The following is a 20,416-nucleotide window of genomic DNA, read 5'->3' as shown; positions in this document are numbered from 1 at the left end:
ACAGTTTTGCACAATGACAGCTTAAGTTTTCTCTCACTAGTTGTACTTTTAGTAGGATTTTTCCATGGTTATCTGGCAATGTTTTCAAGGAAAACTTGAAGGTAACAAGAGAAAAAAGGATTTCTTAGTTTGAAATATGCTGACTGTGTACTACACAATGTCATTTGACTGCCTTTATCAGATATAAACTCTCCCATTTTCTGTAAGCAATCCACAGGATAGCATTCTTCTGAAATGAAAAGCTGAAATGTGCATTAGGACACCCTTCATGCCAAATACAGAGGACAAGTGATCTCTTTCATTCCTTTGAATGCTCAGGATATTCCAAACAATTACAAAAAATATAGAGAAAGCTAAATTTATAAATAAATTTAGAGAAAATTCTTTTCACCATATACTTTTTGAAAAGCTGGAGCTCAGCCAAATGTCACTGGAATGAACAAATACATTTTAAGAAAAATATATTTGTGTGACAGTTTTGGATTTAACGTTTTCAGTTTTTCAGCTCTGGAAGTTTCTGTTTTCACAGGCACTAAAAATATTCAAGTTTTTTGCTTTTTAATGATTTATATGATTGTGGAGTTTTCTTCAAAGATAAAAGGACAAACTGTTTTCCTTGACCTTTCCAGATAGGCTGATCCTGGAAATTTCAGTTCAGAGACATTTTCAGAAACTTATAACCCCTCCAAAACCATGTTTTGACTCCTCAGGGTTATTAAACATACCTCAGGTAGTTAGAACTTCCCCAGTGGTGATATTTGCATGGCAGGTGACACCAAGTGTTGCTACCACAGGCAGTGTTCCTGCTCTGTGTACGTGTGTGTTCTCAGCTTTGGCTGTGGCAGACCCTTTGCAAAAGAGTTCAGCTTCTTCCAGCAGCTTTTCCCTACAAGTAACTGAGGAGTTTGTTAACTGCAAGGTCACTTTTAACGCAAAGCTTCCACCTAAGAACGAGGTAGAAGCTTGGAGCTGTGCCTCCCAGAGACAGTGCTGGATATTTTTTGGCCAGGAGAGATATATATTCATTCAGGAACAAGTTACACCTGGGACAGAGCTAGATTATCTGTCACTTGGTTACTTTCAGCTAGGGATGCAACTGCGCCTCTCCAAATAGTTGTAACTCTTCATAAGCAACAGTCACATCAGTGTGCATTCCTCCTGTCTGCTTACATGTGCAAGAGCTGTACACTTTATACCCCTTGACATGTTATATAAAATTTGAGAGGACTTGAGTTAATTAAAAAAGGTAGTCATGATCTGTTAGGTTTAATATGAAACCTTTAGAGTGACAATGCAAAATCATTCTGCAGAAATCCCAAGACCTCCACACAAATGAACTCAGTTGATAATATTTATTGACAGAACACTGGTATAATCTCATTAATATTTGCAAATTTCTGTTACAGGAAAGGCATGAGCCTATTTAAGTAGTCAGTTTTCCATTATGATTGGAACAAACACCAATTTATTAATTCATCTTCTAATTTTGAAAAAGGTGAAAGTGTGATGCTGGTAAGAATGATATATGATGAAGTAAATTATTTTTGCATAGATGTAGTGTTATTTTCTTCCTGCGACATTGAAATTCTGTGACAAATTCTGGTAGAGAGGAAAAGATAAGAAAGCATAGGTCATTCCTCATATAAATGAAAAATTGACATGGATCACTAGCATTACGAAAGCAAGTAATACATTATTTCGTTATTCAAGACCTGAATCTGTTGGATAAAAATCACAAGTGTGGTTCACAAATAGGGGGGTAATTGTGTATTTCCCAAGAGGAAGTGAAAGGCAATGAAATTACATTTTGATCCTTTATTTTTCTTTTTCAGCAAAGATTTTCCCAAAATGAAAAAATGAACTCCTAATCAAGCAGAATATTTTGACTGTAGGACTCTGTCCTCCTAAGGACCTCAACCAAAACTTTTAAAAGAGGAGTCTTGCAAAGCATCCATAGACAGGGATTTTGTGATATATCTTTACATCTTCTACACAACTGTATGCTTATAGACATTAACAGAACGATTTCTAAAGTAATGTTTTATTTCCTCCTGATTTGTTTTGTAAATAATATAAAGCATTATCATTACTTTCTTATTTGTATTAATTGGAACATATTTGTACCAAAAGGCTCCAGTGCAGAATCAGAACCATTTTCTACTTCAACTAGCAATCAGTCACCCAGTTCATATGGAGGCAATGATGTTAGACTAGGACAAGGATAAAATAAACCCTCTGAAGCAAACTGTGCCCTCCTTCTACTCAAAGAGCAGAACTGGTGTGTTTATGCATCACACATCTAACACAAAAGCAACCATTCAGCCCCAGAAAGAATAGCTTGCAGATGTCACTGCCAGGCACAGTTTGCTGTCAATCTAAAAATAAGATACACAATCTTAAAAGGAGCTGAAGAAGCATTCTAGAAACTCTTTGTTAACTAGCAAAGGGCAGGACACATGGCAGAGTGAACAAGTTTTCCAGCACAGGGTAGATGAGAACTTGTTAAATGTTCTTCCTAGAGCCTGCTGGAGCACTCAGAAAAGACTGTGACTTATCTGAGCAGCCAAAGAATCACTTTTCCTCACAGTCCAGGTATACAGTATCCTGCAAGAGTTCACAGTAGCTGCCATCCTAGGCTTTCTATTTCATTCTGCTCCTGAAAGTACAACAGTGAAACACATCTGCTTTAGCATTCTTCATTAGATGTGACAAAAAAAAAAAAAGCACCCTAAAAAACCCCCTGAGGTTGGAACCACAGCCTCATCACCTATCATGGAAGATGTCACTCTGTCTCATCAGGGTGCACAGTGTGAATGGATCTGGACTCGTAGTTCCTTGGAGGGAAGATGAATATGCTTGGTGGCAGCTGGTAGAACAAGAAATATATTGAGCTCATCCTTCCTTTCCCTCTGGCTCAAAAATACCTTCTCCCAAAGGAGAACAGCTCCAGTCAAGCTGAGTAAGAAGATGTGCTGTGAAATGGGAACTGTTTACAGCTTTTAAAAATCTGGTTTCAATATGGAGAATATAGAATACTTAGCATGTCTCTAAGGCTGCAAGCAACAGAGGGTTCAGATAAATCAGAAAGGTACACTTGCTAAAGGCCTTGCTAAAATCTACCTCTGGGTAGCCCTTATCCCTAATGATCAGGCAGAACAGATGGCTAACGGGTTTCAGTCCCTTCCTGGAAGCAGTGGGGTTTATTCTGTGCCCAAAATCTGGTCCCATTCCATGGCTGGATGCCCACTGCAATCTGCATTCTGGAAAGAGTCTGAGGGCAGGGTCAGATCAGAGGAGAGAGGTGGTAGAGGACCAGAGGAGGAGCCCAATGGGTTGAGCTGGATGAGCTCAACTCAGCAGTTTTGCAATAGAAGATACCACAGCAGAAGAAGATGTAAAACAGGCTGGGGGAAATGATGAGAGTCAGGAAAAGTCCAAGTAGATCACTGGGAGAAGCAAAAAATGCTAAATAAGCAAAACATGAAGTACTTAGATAAATATTTCCAAAATCAAAGAGGTGGTAATCTTATTTTTTCTGTATATACATGTAAGGGAATGGATTAAGAAATGCCATTGGTTGGAAAAATAAAACTGTATCTTTCACCTTGCCTATTTCCAGACTATAAAAGAATCAGTTCCTATGTAGGTTTCAAAATTATCCCACATATTTGAATAGGCAGTCAGCGACAAAACCAGCAATGCAGAACAGTTAATTCAGATGCAAATATTAACAATTACAGTAACACAGAACTCATATAGTTAGCACTGCAGGAACAGATACTCTGATAATGAAAACTAAAATAACTGCTGGTATCCATAAATTCAGAGATTCTTACCCTACATTTTTATAAAATTCAGTCTGCATATCCGTGTGCTAACTGAACTGAGCTTAAAATTCTGTGTGCAGTCTTTAAGATAATTTTTGAAAAGGGTAGCCTTCTGAGGATAGTTATTTAAAATTCAGAAGGCTGCCCAGAATATCAGAGTAAGTTCAGCATTAGTGTAATTTTTCAACCTGACCCCAGAGGCCTACGAACTAAAATGCCAGCAGATTAAAATGCCTTTTAAGGGCCATTCTGCACTAAGTGTATGTATGACAGAGTTATACTTTGAGTTATAAGCAGACAATATCACTTTGGAGGCAGCAGCTGCCACAGTCAGACAAGGACAATTTTGCTGTAGCATGTGTCAAACAGTTGCAGGATCAGGCTAATTGAGAGGTCTCCATCACTGTAAGAGCAGCTTCAAGGTTAGTTCAGGGAGTGGGGGTCAGAGTCAGGCCTGCACCCTGCTGGAAGCAGTCAAGAGGAAGGCACAATTTTGGCCAGAGTAACATCTGTTTTTTTACAGTTTATAGGAAGCTATTGGCACCAGTACCACATTGTCACCAAATGTGTCATGATCTTTCTCCCTGAATGTCTCAGCCTAACATCTGTTCAAACTACCTTTGTAAAAGGGATTGAAATATTTAATAGAAAATTTATTGCCAAAAAATGCAATGTCTTGCTACTGAGGCAGTCTGCAAAGTGATTTGCAAAGCTGGATCATAATTTGGAGCTTTTTCCAAAAAACAGGCTGGAGGAAAAGCCTCATCTTTGAAAGAAAGGCACTTCAAGAAATCTCAAACTTGTGGCAAATTCTTTGTCTGACCCAGATTTGAGGCTGGCTACTAGTCCACTATCCATTAGCAACTGCTTGGTATGAATCCCTCTTTTTCTGGACTGCATGAGTTGTACTCATCAACTGAGAGCTACCATCCCTGCAGACCAAACTGAAGGGAAGGAAGAGATAAAGGCAGAGGCACCAGAGGCATTACAGCAGGATGTAAGGAGCAGGATGCTCTTTAGATCATGGATTGCAGTTGTAGTTTGTAGACATGCTTCAGACACACACCAAAGAAGCTCCAGGCTGGCTTTAGATCTACTTACTTAACTATTCCTTTTTAAGTATCAGTGATAAATAACTTAAACTTTTTAGAACACTCTCATATCTCCTTAATCATTATATGCCATACCAAGTGAAAAAGCTCATTTATATTTAGGCGAGACCATGTGCAATATATATCAAAGTATAAATTAGAAATCAATATGCAGATGTACGTAACGAATAATCATACAGTACCTCTCTCAAATTTTTATGAGGGATATTTCAGTATCCGCTCCTACCTTATTGTTTCTAAATATATTTACAGAGTTGCAGGCTACACATAATTTTCCAAGCATGAAGAATTTTAGGGAACTCAGTAATTTCACTAAAGCAATGTGACTTACATCATCTCAACTTCCAAACTAAGCTAAGCTAAAAATCCTGGTATGCTTCGTTAAATTTCAATGTTCTAAAAAAGTCTTCACTTCTTTGTTGGTCAAGGCTTGTAGCTCCTACTGAATAATGAAACCGATATTTTATCAGATTCAGATCCAGGTTTTTTTTAGGTTGGGTACATCAAGTTCATTATATATGTGCTGCTGCAATAATTAAATCAAACTCCTTGAAACTCTGTTAAAAGCATCACTTAGAGAAAAAAAATGACTAAAATATTTAGATTTGTTCTTTCACCCAATTTGAAACCTCCAGAGGAGATAAATGCAGCTTGCTGAAGCCCTAACTGGAATTAATGTCCAGAGAAGGCACTGGGACCTCATGACCTTCCCCCCGAGATTCAGTCTTACCACACACCTGGGGTCACAGCATTTGGAGGCAATTATTTTACCATTGGTGGGAAATTATTAGCTCTCTACTAGGTAACTTTTCCCCAAGAGCACTTTAATTTACATATGCAACTCATGAACCACAAAACTGATATTGCAGGACTATACCAAGAAGTAGAATCTCTTCTAGGCAGCATTTCAACGTGTCCACACCCAGACTAATCACTACTTTTGAAGCTGTGCTATCTTGCATCAGTGAAAGAATAACAAAACCTTGCAAAAGCTCACAAATAAAAGATGAAGAAAGAATAAAAGAGATGACTTGTAGATGTTGCAAAAGATGCACAGCGATGGTAAATATCAAGAAATAAAAATTTATTATGAGTCACTATAAATTAAATGTATTTTCCCCCACAGCTAAATTAAATATTATTTTTCCTATGCAATTATCCCACTGTCATACAATTACATATTAAAACTGTATCCAACTATCCTGTGTAAGCATAATTTCCAGCTAGCTAAAAGGTGTGTATTTTAAAGCTTAAAGGAGTTTAATTTCTGAGACCCCGCCCTAAAAGATTTGTTATTCTTTTTGTTTTCTTGACTCACAGAATACTGGTAGTCACCAAATAAGGATTTTTGTCGTCATTTGCCTTCTTGGTAAAAATTAGTAATGCGTCTTTTAAAAGAAGTGCTAGTACCCTCACCTTTTTGTACCTCTGAAAAACCAGATTTTTCAACAGTATATAAATTTCTGAAAACAAATGCACTGTAAATAGATAATAGCTTTCCTATAACAGCAATTTCTGGAGAAATTGACCCCAGCCTTTGATAAGAAATGTAACTATAAGTAATGTAGAAAAGAATGCAGAAGAGTAGCCACCATTTCCTAAAACATTTTACCACATTCAAATCGTCCCCTCTTTTCAGAATATTAATGCATATACCACAGTTAATGACTGGTTACAAACAAACATTAAGCCCCTTTTACACCATTTGTAAAAATATCATGCTGTGCTGTAGTAGCACCACTTAAATCAACTGTGTTCATTCCTAACAAGTAAAGTGAATAAACAACATCTATGTGTTTGGAGTCACACTGACATAGTAATACCAAGACTACATCTATGGAAATGAGTTAAATAGTGGTAGGGCATGAATTTATGCCCTGGAACTATTTTTTTCCTAGAACATAAAATGTCAGGGCAAGCCCTGACACTCTTTTGATCTTGGTTACTTGACCAGCTGTCTCCCAAGGGTTTCCTGGGCACAGCTAGGGCACTAGCCCAGCTTTGGGGCTTTTCCCAAGAGGCAGGCTACATGCAGCCTGTGCTTGGAAGGCTGAGGGAACTTAACCATATGGAAGTGGCCATGCTTAGCTGGCCTCCAGGCAGGAGGGAGGCCTTGCATCATTCAGTTTATTCATAAAAATGATAGGCAAGGGGCAGAAATGCAGCTGTAATAGAAAAAAACCAAACAAACATGTAAAAAACAAACATTCCCAATTAGTCTCCCAACAGTAAACATTCCCAATTAATCTCTCATAATTACTGGAATAAAAGAGACAAACCCTGACAAATCTGTTCTCTTGTGTCCCTGGGGGATAAACAGACGTGAGTGGCCAGCTTCTGTCTAGCAGCGTGCCGGGGATTTGCGCTGCCTCTCCGTGCTGTGCTTTCCATATTGACCCAGTGCTCTGGTGCTGACACACGGCCGAGTCTGGAGGCAGCTGCCTCACCCGTAAGCACCACTTACTGATACGTGTCAACTCACATAAACAACATGTATGCAACTTAAGGGACTCCAACACTACACTAGGTTAAGTAGATTTCTTCCCAGCTGCACCCTAAGCCTTTACCCACATCTTAAACATATGTCCTGAGCCTATATATTGTTCAGCTGCAGGGCATTTTCCACTTTAAAGTTTTTAAAAGACACACTTAATTTCCCATTCACTACTTTCTTTAGTTATGGCAGAGAGACACATCCTTTCCTCTTTCTTTCTCTTCTCACCTAAAGTCTTTCTCAATGTATGAGCTGCATTCAGGAATAAAATAATCAACCTTCCACTAAGCAAGCACCTTTCAAAGAAAGCACCCAGTTATCTTTCTAATACTTCCACTTTATCCATTAGACTAAAACCATGATCTACACAATATTGTGTCTGCTCAGAAATGGGGTAGGGATTATTCTCTCCATCAGGAAAAATGTTTGGAGGTTTTGAAATTATTTCTTTGGAAGTTGAAAAAGGAAGTTTAAAATCTTCAAAGTCTAGGAAGAAAGGAATTTTTATCAGGGAGAGATCAAGAATCTTGTGTCAGTATTTTAGGGACTTCTTTCAGTTTTTTATTTTTTCATATTTTCACAAGAAAATCACCTTAAAGATTAAGAAAAATGAAAAATATACCTTTTAATTAATATATGATCACAGTGCACAGAAAATTTGTGAAAATACATCTTTCCTACAGACAGCTTTGTTTTAAATTAACTTACATGTCTGAAAAACCTAAATTTCAAAGAAATTCAACCAGCTTCAAGTTTTACTTGAGACTCGACTGAAATATCTTCAAAGACAAGACTTTTGTGATACAAAGTTTTGATCCATTCTGAATTGACATTAGAAAAATTGATTTTTCAGATTTAATACAGATTATTTCAAGGTGATGAACAACAAAGAGGCATTATTCAGATATATTTGCTTTGTGTAAGAGAAATTTTTTGAAAGTTTAAAAAAATATTTTTATCCCTTTCTCATCTTTCTTCCCTTTTTCTCATTGAAATTCTTTCCTGCTTCCACAAAAAAAAAAGAGTAGTGGAAAGTAAAAGAAAAATGGCACAATATCATTAAAAAAACTTATATGCTCTCTATTTCTTAAACAAAGCAAAATTTCTAGTTTTCTTTGTTACAGAAGAAGAAAGATGACAAATCTTAATGACACATAAATCTTTTCAACCCATTTTTGTTAAAGAAAATAATTTCTGTTCAAGGATATTGCTCAAAGGAAAGCTTCTGACAAGAAATTAATCCTTTGTTGTTTCTTGCTATTAAGTTGTGTAAGATGGAGGTAGACAAAAACCTCTCAGAGGCACCTGCACCATAAATAGTCCCTTGTTAGCCACCAGGAGGGAAGCAAGGGCAGTTACAACACTGTAGGTCCAACATATCATGGAGCAAAGAACTGTTGCTTCATGCTCACCTAAATCTACCTCACTAGCAGCCAGGGAGTAGTCCTGAAGAAATGGCTGGGAAAGCAACCACAGAAATAAAATATGGTTTTAGGCACATTGGCACGAAGGCCTGAGTTTCCATTTTCTGCAGTTGCACAGTTTGACTTTTTGAAGCCCATGTTTTTTGCCATACCTGAAGGAAGTGAATTTCATTCTTAGTTCAGAAACCACAAAATGCAGCATGCTGAAAGAGTAGCTAGCAATGTCAGTGGTAACCAGAATTTTCTCATATGCAACCTGAGAACTAATCCCAGGACAAATTTTTAACTAGTTCTCCTCAAATCTTTTCTACCTGCCAGTGAAACTCTGTGGTTGGTAAAAAGTTTATCAGTCACATTTTCTTTTTCAGAATTATTTGCCAAAAAAATTATATTAGATTATTTTATACAGATTGTGCATCACTACCCAGGAATGTAATTTTCCACCAGAAGACAAATAAAGACATGTTGTTTGACTATACTGATAGATTCTACATTGACAGATATTTTTCCTGCTGTAAATCTGGTTTACTTTAGATTTGAGATTAATCCTTCTACGAGAGTCAGGAATGTGAAATTATGAAGAGGACAGAGGATTTGCTGCCACTTCTGACATTATTTATACTTATATGGCACTTATGAGGGTGAGGACATGCAGCAGCAAAATTATCTAAAATATTTTTCCTCAAATCTTCTGACATCATGTCAAAGTTAGCTCCACTCAATCCATTCAACTGCCTTTTCAGCATCAAAATTTTCTATGAAAAAATGGTATATCTATTTACTGTATTAAATAAAATGCTGCATTAAATACTCCTCTGCTCTGCTGTCATCTTCAGTTTTCCCAAAAGCTCCACATTACGTTCATGGAAAATATTTTCTATTTCTCCAGTGTAAGACTGCAGTTGATTTTTCAAGTCTTAACAGGAAGATCTTGACTGTGATTGTAGGTGACACTAGCCTATAGTTGGTAAAACATCTTTCAGATTCATGTTTTTCAGGACATAATGTAACATTGGCTTCAGACAATGACTTGGAGATTCATTTTGTTTTCTCCTTTTCAGGATTTGATTACTTTTTTGGGATTTTTTGTTTGGTTGGTTGCTTGGTTGGTTGGTTTGGGTTTTTTGTTTTGCTTTGACAGCACTGCCTCTTATTGATATCCTTGGGTTTAGAACATTCTGCAGGAGAACCATTGGACCCTACTGTTTTACCTTCAGGAAACAGTCTAACCACCCTCAGCTATTTACTGTATTGTCAAATCTTCCTCTGTAACTTCATAGTCAGACAGAAAGAAGAACCAGCAAATCCCTGCTGGGGTGAGGAAATCAGTAACAAAGTAGGGCATTATACAGATTTTAATTTTAAAAGAAAAAAAAGTATATATGTATGCACATGTATACACACAGATAAATGTGTATACAAATGCACACAAAATCTGTTAGGGCCATCTGGATTTCCAACATGGGAAATGGTTATTTTCTGGCTTTAGTCTTCTTTTGAGGCTCCCATCCTGCTGGTATGTCAGCTTTAGTTACTTCTCCCGTGGCCAGAACATGTTAGGTAACTCAACTTTCATAATTTTATTTTTAACCTCAGTTGCACTTTTTTATGTCTTACTTCTGTCTTAGGGATCGTTCATAAAAGAGTGCACCTTTTCCTCTCTTGAAAAAACAAACCAACAACATAACATATCCTTATTTTTAATTTTTACTTTGTTTAGCTCTGTCTCCACCATTTCCAAATTTGTTTCTAAGTTCATTCAGGGTTTTGCCAAACTCATTTTTGTTTTCATACCTGGTGAAAGTCATGCCTTCTATAACAGTAAGAGGAGAAATAAAAACAAACCTGTCTGCACAGAATCCAGGATGCAGTGCAAATCCATTTCCATTGATGTAAACTGACTTATCTCTCATGAGATGCCAGTTTTCTTAGGCTGTCATCACAGCAGCAATGTCAGGTTGCAAAGGGAGGTTTTGATGTAGGCTGAATGTCCGTCAGCTAGCACAGAAAGTTTACACACTGCTGAGCAAGCTTAAGCACTTGTTGTAGAGGACAAACCCCTTATTTCTTGTCTCATTTCTTACTTAATTCTACATAGGAATAATTCATTAATGTTAATGTTGCATTTGCATACTTTAAAAGAAAAATAGCACAGGTATATGTATTATAAATCAGTTTATTAAGCCCTTTTACCAATAATTTTTGGTAATTTGCAGACATTTTTAAACATTTTCTCCTGTAATGTAAAATCCTGTCATCCTTTGGTAGACTCTGAATATGTGTCTGCTATAGTACAGTCTAATAGCTTTATTTATGACAGTCCTTTGGAGACTCCAGCAACTGTGTGCACTCAAGATTGTTCAAGCCATTATAATATAAGATTGTATTAAAGTGATTTGAATGGATAAAAGTTCTTTCATTTCCAAAACAGAAATAAATTGATAGATAACTGTTCTGTAATGTATGAGGACAAATGTGTTCCTTTAGTCCCCCAGACACAGAGCTGTATTTCTAAACCAACACTGTTGCAAAAAATAAAAGGCATAGGGACTAGAGTCTTAGTGCAGAAAAAGTACAGGAGTCATCTAATTATTTATTTACTTATTTTGTAGCGTGAAACATTGTATATCAACTCAGGTACCTTAAAAATCCTTAAAAATATTTGGGGATATTCAACAGTTTAACCATGGAGGCCTTCCTTCAATTTGTCTCCTTGAAAAATGTCTGAATCTTACAGAATTGGCTATTAAAGTCTACCTTGTGCAGTGTTAGTTCATTAATGTATCTGAAGTTCACTTTGCAGTAGTCCTTCGTTATAAACGTCATCCTTCACATCTTATCTACAAAAGTTCATTTTGACTAGAAATATGAAAGAGAATGGCTGTGCAACCCATTTTAAAACAGTTAATTGCTTCCAGCCTTCCAAAGTATAAAAAACATTTAAAAAATAAGTAGAAATATTTAAAGACTTTCCCCTGGAAGTTAAATTTAAAGTTGTCTGGTGCAGACAAAATTTTATAACCACAGATTTAAATGTTTGAATAAATTTGGGAAAATTATTACCTTTCATGATCATTGATCACAAAAGCATCTTTGTTCAACAAAATGTGATTAGGTCCCTTTGAGGTCAGCACATGCTTAAAGACGAATATTTATTTAAGGGTTTTGCTGATGTGAATCTTTCTGTAATTACCATTTCATCTGATTGTGTTAACAACACACAGTAATGCTTGTTTGTTCAGGAAGAAATTTTGTGCTTACACACTTGTAATACTTGAGAGAGAAAGGGAATGTGGAGCTAACAGTATTTATGCAACAGGATAGAAGTACTGTTAAGTGCTGTTGCTGTGTTGGGCAAACCAACAGCATAAATAACATAGAAAAACACAGTCTTGGTAGTAAGCAGTATCTGGCCATTTGTCTTAAAAGACTGATATTTCTGTTCTTGATTTATTTATTTTTTATTTTCCATGCATTTGTGTTCTGCGCCCAAACTGAACCAAGCTAGTTTTTCTTCTATAGCCATCTTTTTATTCCATTTAGCCAGTAGCATATCATTTCAGTCTGCATGTTTTTCTAAGGAAGATCATATTATCGAGGAGATGTCGCGGCTGCAGTAAGAGAAAATTGAGCACACGCACACGCGCACACAAATACACACACACACACGCGTGGAAACAAAGCGCAGCTGAAACTAGACATAGTCCAGTGATTGATATTTTAAGTTGCACGTGACACTCTTTCCTTGTTCTGTTGCACTGCATTTAGATATTGTATGGCTCTCCAGACATGCTATGCATAATTTTACATACCATCTGCTTTACATGCCAGGTTCCATATGTACGATGTATAACCTAAACCCAATATTTTGATTGATTTGAGCTACAGTGGAGGTTTTTGTTCTTAAATTGTTGGATAGAAGAATATAGTCCTAAATAAATTATCCAATGAATATGTTCTAGGACTAAAAAACAATAAAATTTATTTTGAAAATGGTCTTAAAGGTGTAATAATGACAAAATTTAGGTGACTTTCAAGAATCCCAGTAATGTTGCTTCCTAGATTCAAATACCAATAGACCTGTAAATGCTTGCTACCATTCACTTAACAACCATAGCAATACAAGGGTATAAACATGTTTCAGAGTCAGGCAAGGGACAGCAGAAATAGTCTTGAAATATTCGTCCAAATAAAGATGAACAGCATTTACTCCTCAAAAAAGGATGAGGTTTATAAAGCTGCTAAAAGTGAGTAATGGTTATTCAGAATCATGTCCTGGAGTCTCCTGGTACTTCATTATCTGGCTTCATTCAACTCTGCCTTAAATACTCAAATCTAATATATGCTTCACTTACAGGTAAGCCTAAAAAACTAAATTTCTATTTTGGAGATGCTATCCACAAGATCTGTTTGAATCTCCCTATACACCGTTGAAGAAGTACTGAAACACCAAAATGAAAAAAAACACAGAATTTCAAACAATGGCTCTCAGACAAACCCAAAGATTTATTCAAATATATATCTTCATTTTTAGAACTGCAGACTCTCTTCATTTAATAAAGAAAAGAGAATTGCTTTGGATCTTAAAAAAAGCACCATCATCACACTCTGCCATAGCCCCCAATAAAAAAAAACAAACCAAACCTCTTAATATTGAAGTAATTACCATATTTTTCACATTTGACTTGAAATAGAAGTATTATCAACAAAAATAGGTTGCGGCATCACAACGTGTTAGCAAACAGCAGATAGAATGGAAAATACAGGAAGCAACAAAGTAGCTCTAACAAAATTTTACTCCATGTAATGTCCCATGTACCCTTCACTTCCATACATGGCACGTGATAAACATTTGAACTCACAGGAAAATTAGAAAGAAACCTGCAATATGGCATTTTAAGAATGAGGTGTCTGTCTTGCCTATGGACTTGCAAGGAGAGAAGAGATAATCAGTGAAGCATTTGTCCATTTTGCAGTTTTTTTTCCCCACTGTAACATGAACATCTTAATCTGTTCACAGTTAAGTATTAGTGACACATTCAGTTCACTTCAATGACAATTCTACCAGATGCCTACAAATAAAGCTGAACAAGAGATGCAGCACTTCAAACTTTGTTTTTATATTTGCCTATTAACACAAACTTGTACTTAAATGGGAAACACCATTATTGGGCCATAACTGAGAAAGGCTTTCTCTTCTTGTATTGGGTTTTGTTAATGGTGTGGGCTGAAGGGGTGCCTTCTATGAGAAGCTGCCAGAAGCTTCCCCTGTGTCCTGCAGAGCCAATGCCAGCCAGCTCCAAGACAGACCCACCAGCGGCCAAGGCTGAGCCCATCAGCAGTGGTGGCAGCACATCTGGGATAACAGTTTTAAGAAGGGAGAAAAAGACCCTGACCAGCAGAAACTGCAGCCAGAGACAGGAGTGAGCAAGAGAAGCTGCAGTCACAGAGAGGACTGAGAATATGTGAGAGCAATAGTTCAATAGGTCAGAAAAGAAGGAGTGGGAGGAGTTGCTCCAGATGCCAGAGCAGATTCTCGTGGTGCAGACCATGGTGAGGCAGGATGTCCCCCTGCAGCCCATGGAGGCCCATGGTGGAGCAGAGATCCACCTGTAGCTCATGAAGAAGTCTGTGCCACAGCAGGTGGGTGGGTACTCAAAGGAGGCTGTGACCCCTTGGGAAGCTCACGCTGGAGCGGGCTTCTGACAGGACCTGTGGCCCTGTGGAGAGAGGAACCCACACTGGAATAGTGTCCCTCTGTGGAGGACCCACACTGGAACAGTCTGCACCTGAAGGAGTGCACCTCGTGGAAGGGATCCACTCTGGAGCAGCTCATGAAGAACTGCAGCCCATGGGAAGGACCTGTTGGAAAAGCTGATGGCAGACTGTCTCCCAAGGGATGAGCACCACACCAAAGCAGGGGAAGAGTGTGAGGAGTCCTCCTCCTGAGGAGGAAGAAGCAGCAGAGACAACATGTGATGAACTGACCACAATGCTCATTTCCCATCCCTTTGAACCCCAGGTGGGGATGAGGTAGATAATTAGGGTGTCAAGTAAAGCCTGGGAAGAAGAATGGACAGGGGAGGGAGGAGGTTGAGAGGGGAAGGGGAAGAGTGGATGTTTAGTATTTAGCTTTTATTTCTTGTTTTCCTACTCTGGTAATAAATTACACAAATTTTCCCAAGTTGAGTCTGTTTTGCATGTGACAGTAACTGCTGAGTGATTCCTCTGTCCTTATCTCAACCCATGAGCTTTTTGTTACATTTTCTCTTCCCCGTTCAGCTGAGGAGGAGAGTGATAACACCATTTTGGTGAGTTCCTGGCATCCAGCCAGAGCCACCCCAACACACCTATCAATATAATAGTTACATTGTTCAGGAAGTATGGGCATACTTCTGATACTTGACAAGTTTTTGACAAAACTCAGCATATGGGGGGCTTGGGGGTTCTTTCAACACTCAGGTTTGAAAAAAAAAACAAACCACACTTTCCTTTTTAAGGCATTCCAAGCAGTTGAGAGTGGTTAGTCAGGTTACAGGAATAAATCTAACTTTTGCCATTTGAATATCAATATTTGTATTTGGTGCTTCATTATATATCTGACTGCTCTCGATCTAAATACTGCACTGAACAGAGGACGTTCTGTGAACTAGAACTTCCATTTGCTAATGGATTTTTTTTTTTTTGCATAAAATCTTCTTTGCAATCCATATGAATATGGGCATTTTAATTATTAATCAGAAGCATTTTTTCTTATTTGTGTCTGTGCTGTGAAAGAGTTGGATAAAATGGGATAAAAAATTAATGTACATTTAGATTTTTCTCCTCTCTAGAGGGAGGGTGTTCATGAGTTAAATGCTTATGCAACACCTTTCCTTACAAACTGTACTACAGTTCTCTTGTTACTTCTCTATTGAGCCTTTCTTGGCCTGATTCACAGGCCACTGAAGTCAATGAGAGCCCATCTAATTGTCTCAGTGGGCTCCCTCTGCTTCCAACTTTTCAGTGAGAAAAAAGATATACAGCACTGGAAAAGTATAAGTTACTAAGTAATACATTATAATGTCTGTGGGTAGAACAAACGGATTCAGCCCACTTGATATCCAACACATCAAGAGATCATTCTGGTATTTCTCTAGTGCAAAGTGGCAATGCAAATCTAGAAGACATTTCTGACACAGTGCTGCTAAAACTCATTGGTTAAAAAGCTAGCTTCTAAAATGAAGTTTCTTTTATACATCTCTTTCATTTTGCCATCTCTCCACCTTCTGCCCAGTCCCTTTCATTCCGTATTGACCATAACTGTCTTCCTCTGAAGTCAGTCAGGAGTTTTGCCATTGACTTCAGTGGCAGAGTTACCATATCCAGGATGCGAAACACAGTGAGAAGAGATCATTGTCAAAATACACACAGTAAAAGTAAGAAAAAAAATTTCAATGATTTACCAAAGTCCACTAAAAAATCACCAGCAACTGTGAGCTTTTATATGTGTTTCCCACAAATCGCACCAGGCAGTCTAGGAGAACAAAAAGCCCCTTGCCCGGTGTCCCTGGCATTCGGTAGCCAGAGCTGAGCCCCTGCCAGAGCGGAGTTAGCCGTGCGCAAACCCGAGCTGAGCGGAGCCACCCGCTAATTGTTAGCAAACATTTTGCAAACATTACGCTTCCCTAAGGGACAAGCGTTTTCCCACCGGAGCCCTCTGCAGCGCAGGAGGATAGAGCATGCAGGACGGGGAGCGGGCAGGGGAGCCGCGGGCACCCTCTCGCTGCGGTGCCGGGGCACCGGCCGGGGTTCCGCTCTGCTCCCCACGCCACGGTGCGCAGCACCTGGGTGCTCCTCTCCGCAGGTGAGGCGCCCGGCGGAGCTCCGTTTCCGTGTCCGATTGGTGGCACCGCGGCGCCCGAAACACCGGACAACGCTGGCAGCCCCTGGAGACGTGGCCAAAACCGAGGAGTAGCAGCGGACAGTCCCCGAAGCGTAGCGGGGGCACCGTGCCCTCCGTGCCCCGGTCCCAGCACGGCGCGGAGCAGCGCCGCCAAGGAGGGAGCCCCAAGCGCGGCAGGACACCCTCCAACCCCATACCCGCCCCCGAGGGACCCCGGCGAGGCGCGGAGCCCCGTACTCACCGCGGTGCTGCAGGCAGCAACCCGCAGCGCAGGCGAAGCGCCCCCGCCCCGGCCGGTGCCCGCTGCGGTGCACAGACCCCGTCCCTCGGCGCCCACATCCAAGCCCCGGCCGCGCAGCTAAAAGTCCTTCTGAGGAGCACCCGGCGAGCCCCGCCGTCTCCTGCCTCGGATCGCTGTCACCTCCCCTCCCCTCGCCCCCCCGCCCTGCGCCCCCCCGGCGGGCGGCAGCGGTATAAGCAGTCCCTAACCCCTTACATCGCGCACCGGCAGAGGTGCCGGTCCTCGTCGCTACTTACCGGGCATCCTTCAGAGCGGCGGGCGGGCGGGCGGGAGCGAGGGAGGAGGAGGAGAGAGGGAGGGATGGATGGAAGGAGGGAGGGAGGAGGGAGGGAGGGGGCTCCAGGCGGGCTGCGCGACGCTGCGCTGTGCTGTTCGGCAGCCTGGGCAGCTCGGCAGAGTCAGTGAGTGAGTGCCTCCGTGCGTGACGGCGTGTGCGTGTGTGCGCGATGCTGGACACAAGCGAAGGGAGACTCAGGCACGGAAGGGCGGCGGGAAGTGGCGGGGGAGATCAGGGGGCGCAGCCCGCGCATGGCGGTGCCACCAGGTGCGGCCCAGCGCGCCCCCGGCCCCGCGGCCCCCAGCGCCCCGCAGCCGCGGCGGGAGCTGCCGGGGAACGGCTTGGGGGAGGCGCGCATCCTCCCCGCTGCCACACGCACCGCCGGGGGAATGGGGGGAGCAGGGGGAGGGATTAAAAATAATGGTAATAAAAAAAGCCCAATCACTAGGAAAGAAAGGATAAAATCGCAAAACTCTGTCTCTACTTCCCGGCAGAGGTTTGAGCCCCCCGCCCTAGAGCTGCGGTCCCGCGTCGCGCCGGGAGCCGTCACCGCCCGCGGTGCAGCACGGCAGAAGCCGCGCTGCCGGTAGCGCCCAGCTGAGAGCCGGAGCCGCTCCCCGCGCACGGAGGAGCCTCCCTCTTTCCCTCCCTCCCTCCCTCCCTTTTTTCCCTCCTTCCCTCCCTCTCTCTCTCCCAGTCCTCTAAGGCGGGCAACGCAGCCCGGTGCTGTCGGCTCGCCCTGCAGCCGAGGGAAGAGCCGGGCAGGGCCCTCCGCCGGCGCTGGCTCCTCCGCGGGAGGCGGCTGGGCTCTCCCAGTCACTGAGGTGGCGCTGGGAGGCTGCCGCCGCCGGGACGCGGCTGGAGGGGGAGAAGCGGGGGACGCAGAGGGGAAGTCGGCTGCCCCCAAGAGCGGCCGGCGGGGCCCAGAAGCGAAGGCAGAGGAATGAAGCAGCAGCGGGAAGGGCCTGCCTCTGCCGGGCAGCGGTGCGGTGCCCCAGCGCATCCCTGCAAACGCCGCTCCCCCCTCGGCCGCTCACCTCCTGCCCGAGCGGAGTGACCCGCTGAAGAGGACCGAGGACGGTGCACCATTACTGCTGGATGTTTGGGGGAGGAGGGGGGAGCAAGCGGAGAAGGGAGGGAGGGCATGACTATAAGAATCAAACGGAAAGGGGGGAAAAAAGGCAACACGCACACTAAAAAAAGCTCGTTCTCGAGAGAGAAATCAAAAATAGCCACAACAGCATTGAAAGTTGCTCGCTTAGTGATTTGCATTATAACGCTGCCGCTGCTGCTTGGCTCCTCCAACAGTGTGCCTAAGGAACATGCAAGATGGGAGAGGGGGAGCTATATACTTTTTCCGTGATCTCTCTTTCTTTAAAAAAAACCCCAAACCCAACCAATCACATCCCGCACACTCCACTCTTTTGATGGAGAGGTGGCTCCAGGTGGTGGTTTCGGAGTCCCAAGTGGAGTTATCTGGGGGAAAGGGTGTGTGTACAGTATCCATGAGAGTGCTCCTCTGGCGTTTTGGGCCCTCGAGTTTGTCGACCCGGGGAGAGGGGGCAGCTGGCGCTGATGCCCGGCCGGAGGGATGCCAGGGAGTGCCCGGCGGCAGCTAACGGGGGCAGCGCCCTATCCCGGGGCACGGGGAGCGCGGGAGGTCCCCGCCTACTTCGCTCCCCCTGCCGTGCGATTCGGGATCAGTGACAAATGGCTCTGTTTTCCGGGGAAAAAAAAAAATAAAAAAGGAAAAAAAAGACTGGAAAAAACCTAACTTTTATTTATCAACCGTTCATGCCCTGATTAAAAAACTAGCACCAAATCTTGAACCAGATTATGCAGTTAAATGTATCGAGCCGGAGACAGCGTGGCTGTTTGCCAGACCTATGATCCATTAACCTCTTTAGCTCATTGTTGGCAGGCAATAGCACATGATTAAATTCTTACATTTTAAAGACAAGCCATTTTCTTTTCATAGTAAACTCCCCGCTCCTATGTTGCAATTAAAAATAGGGTATCGACAATAAAAATTATAAGAAAGAAATAATACTGTAGTTTTTAGCTACTTTGTGTTCATTTTATGGGCAAAAACATTGTACTGTGCTTAAAGCAATATGTATAAAGGTGGACAGAGGCATATTAAAAATTCTTATTTTATAAGAAGGATTTTGGATAATTTTACCTTCACCACTGGATTAAATACTGCTTAGACTTTCTGGCATTCAAAGTTTAGTTCCAGTTCTTTTTACAGAGATAAACCAAGCAAAGCCCTACATAATCAAAATAAGAGTATGAAAATGGGATATATAGGGCCTTTTTTCCCCTTTCATGTGTTATAAATATATACACACATATAAACCCCTTAATCAAAAAACGTTCTGCGTGAAGCTATATATTCTTATATAAATGTTTGTGCATGTATACATGCTCTCTCTCTATAAAACTATTATATAAATAGCATATCTTAAAATAATTTGAAAATTAGAATAAAAAAGAGGCAAAGCTCAAAACACAACTCTCAGCCTACTGCAGAGTGCTATGAAAAAGTGCTACCACTTGGAGGAGAAGTCATAGAATCACTGATACAGAAAGAATATGAAAGTTATACCTTACACCTTATTCTTTACACAAACAACATAGGTAATAGAAATACATCTGTGAAAATAAAAGGAAGCATACAATGTTTTCTGTGGTTCTCTTTTTTTTGTGTAGGATATTAGGCTGTGGCCCTAATAGCCAAAATATTTGTTTTGGAAAGTCTGCATTCAGAGAAATTGTATCTGTCACTGCTAAATCAAGCTATCTCTCTTGAGTGTGGAGGATAGATAGCATGTGCAAGAGGGATGACTAATCCCCTGAGGATCTGGGGGAAAAGAATCGTAAATGTGATGGGGATGGGGAGTAGGGCTAGCTGGATGACAACAGTGAATTCAAGGAGCTTGTGTCTTACAGAAGTAGCTGGGCCTGTAAACAAATTCAATCTCATATGGAGGAGGTAGCAGGAAAGAAGACCTTTATTCCTTCTGCCATGGTCAGGCTGTGCTGTAAAACACATCCTACTGCTCATTAGATAATGAAGAGTGTAAGATAACACCT

At 41.3% G+C, this 20,416-nt stretch overlaps 1 protein-coding gene across 2 annotated transcripts in view; it reads right to left on the bottom strand.

Moving 5' to 3' along the window:
* The window catches only part of HS3ST5 (heparan sulfate-glucosamine 3-sulfotransferase 5), a 193,494-nt gene extending 175,103 nt beyond the window's left edge, over positions 1 to 18,391 (bottom strand). The window contains exon 1 of one of the 2 annotated variants that reach the window (XM_010402683.4): positions 18,358 to 18,391. The gene's annotated coding sequence lies outside the window, so the exon portion shown is untranslated. Of the gene's footprint in view, positions 1 to 16,983; positions 17,131 to 18,357 lie in introns of those variants that run through there. The other variant, XM_039569741.1, reaches the window with a different exon arrangement.
* Positions 18,392 to 20,416: the final 2,025 nt, after the last annotated feature.

The sequence above is a fragment of the Corvus cornix genome, chromosome 3 (genome assembly GCF_000738735.6).
Source record: "Corvus cornix cornix isolate S_Up_H32 chromosome 3, ASM73873v5, whole genome shotgun sequence".
NCBI lineage: Eukaryota > Metazoa > Chordata > Aves > Passeriformes > Corvidae > Corvus > Corvus cornix.
This window is presented reverse-complemented; position numbering and strand designations above follow the sequence as displayed.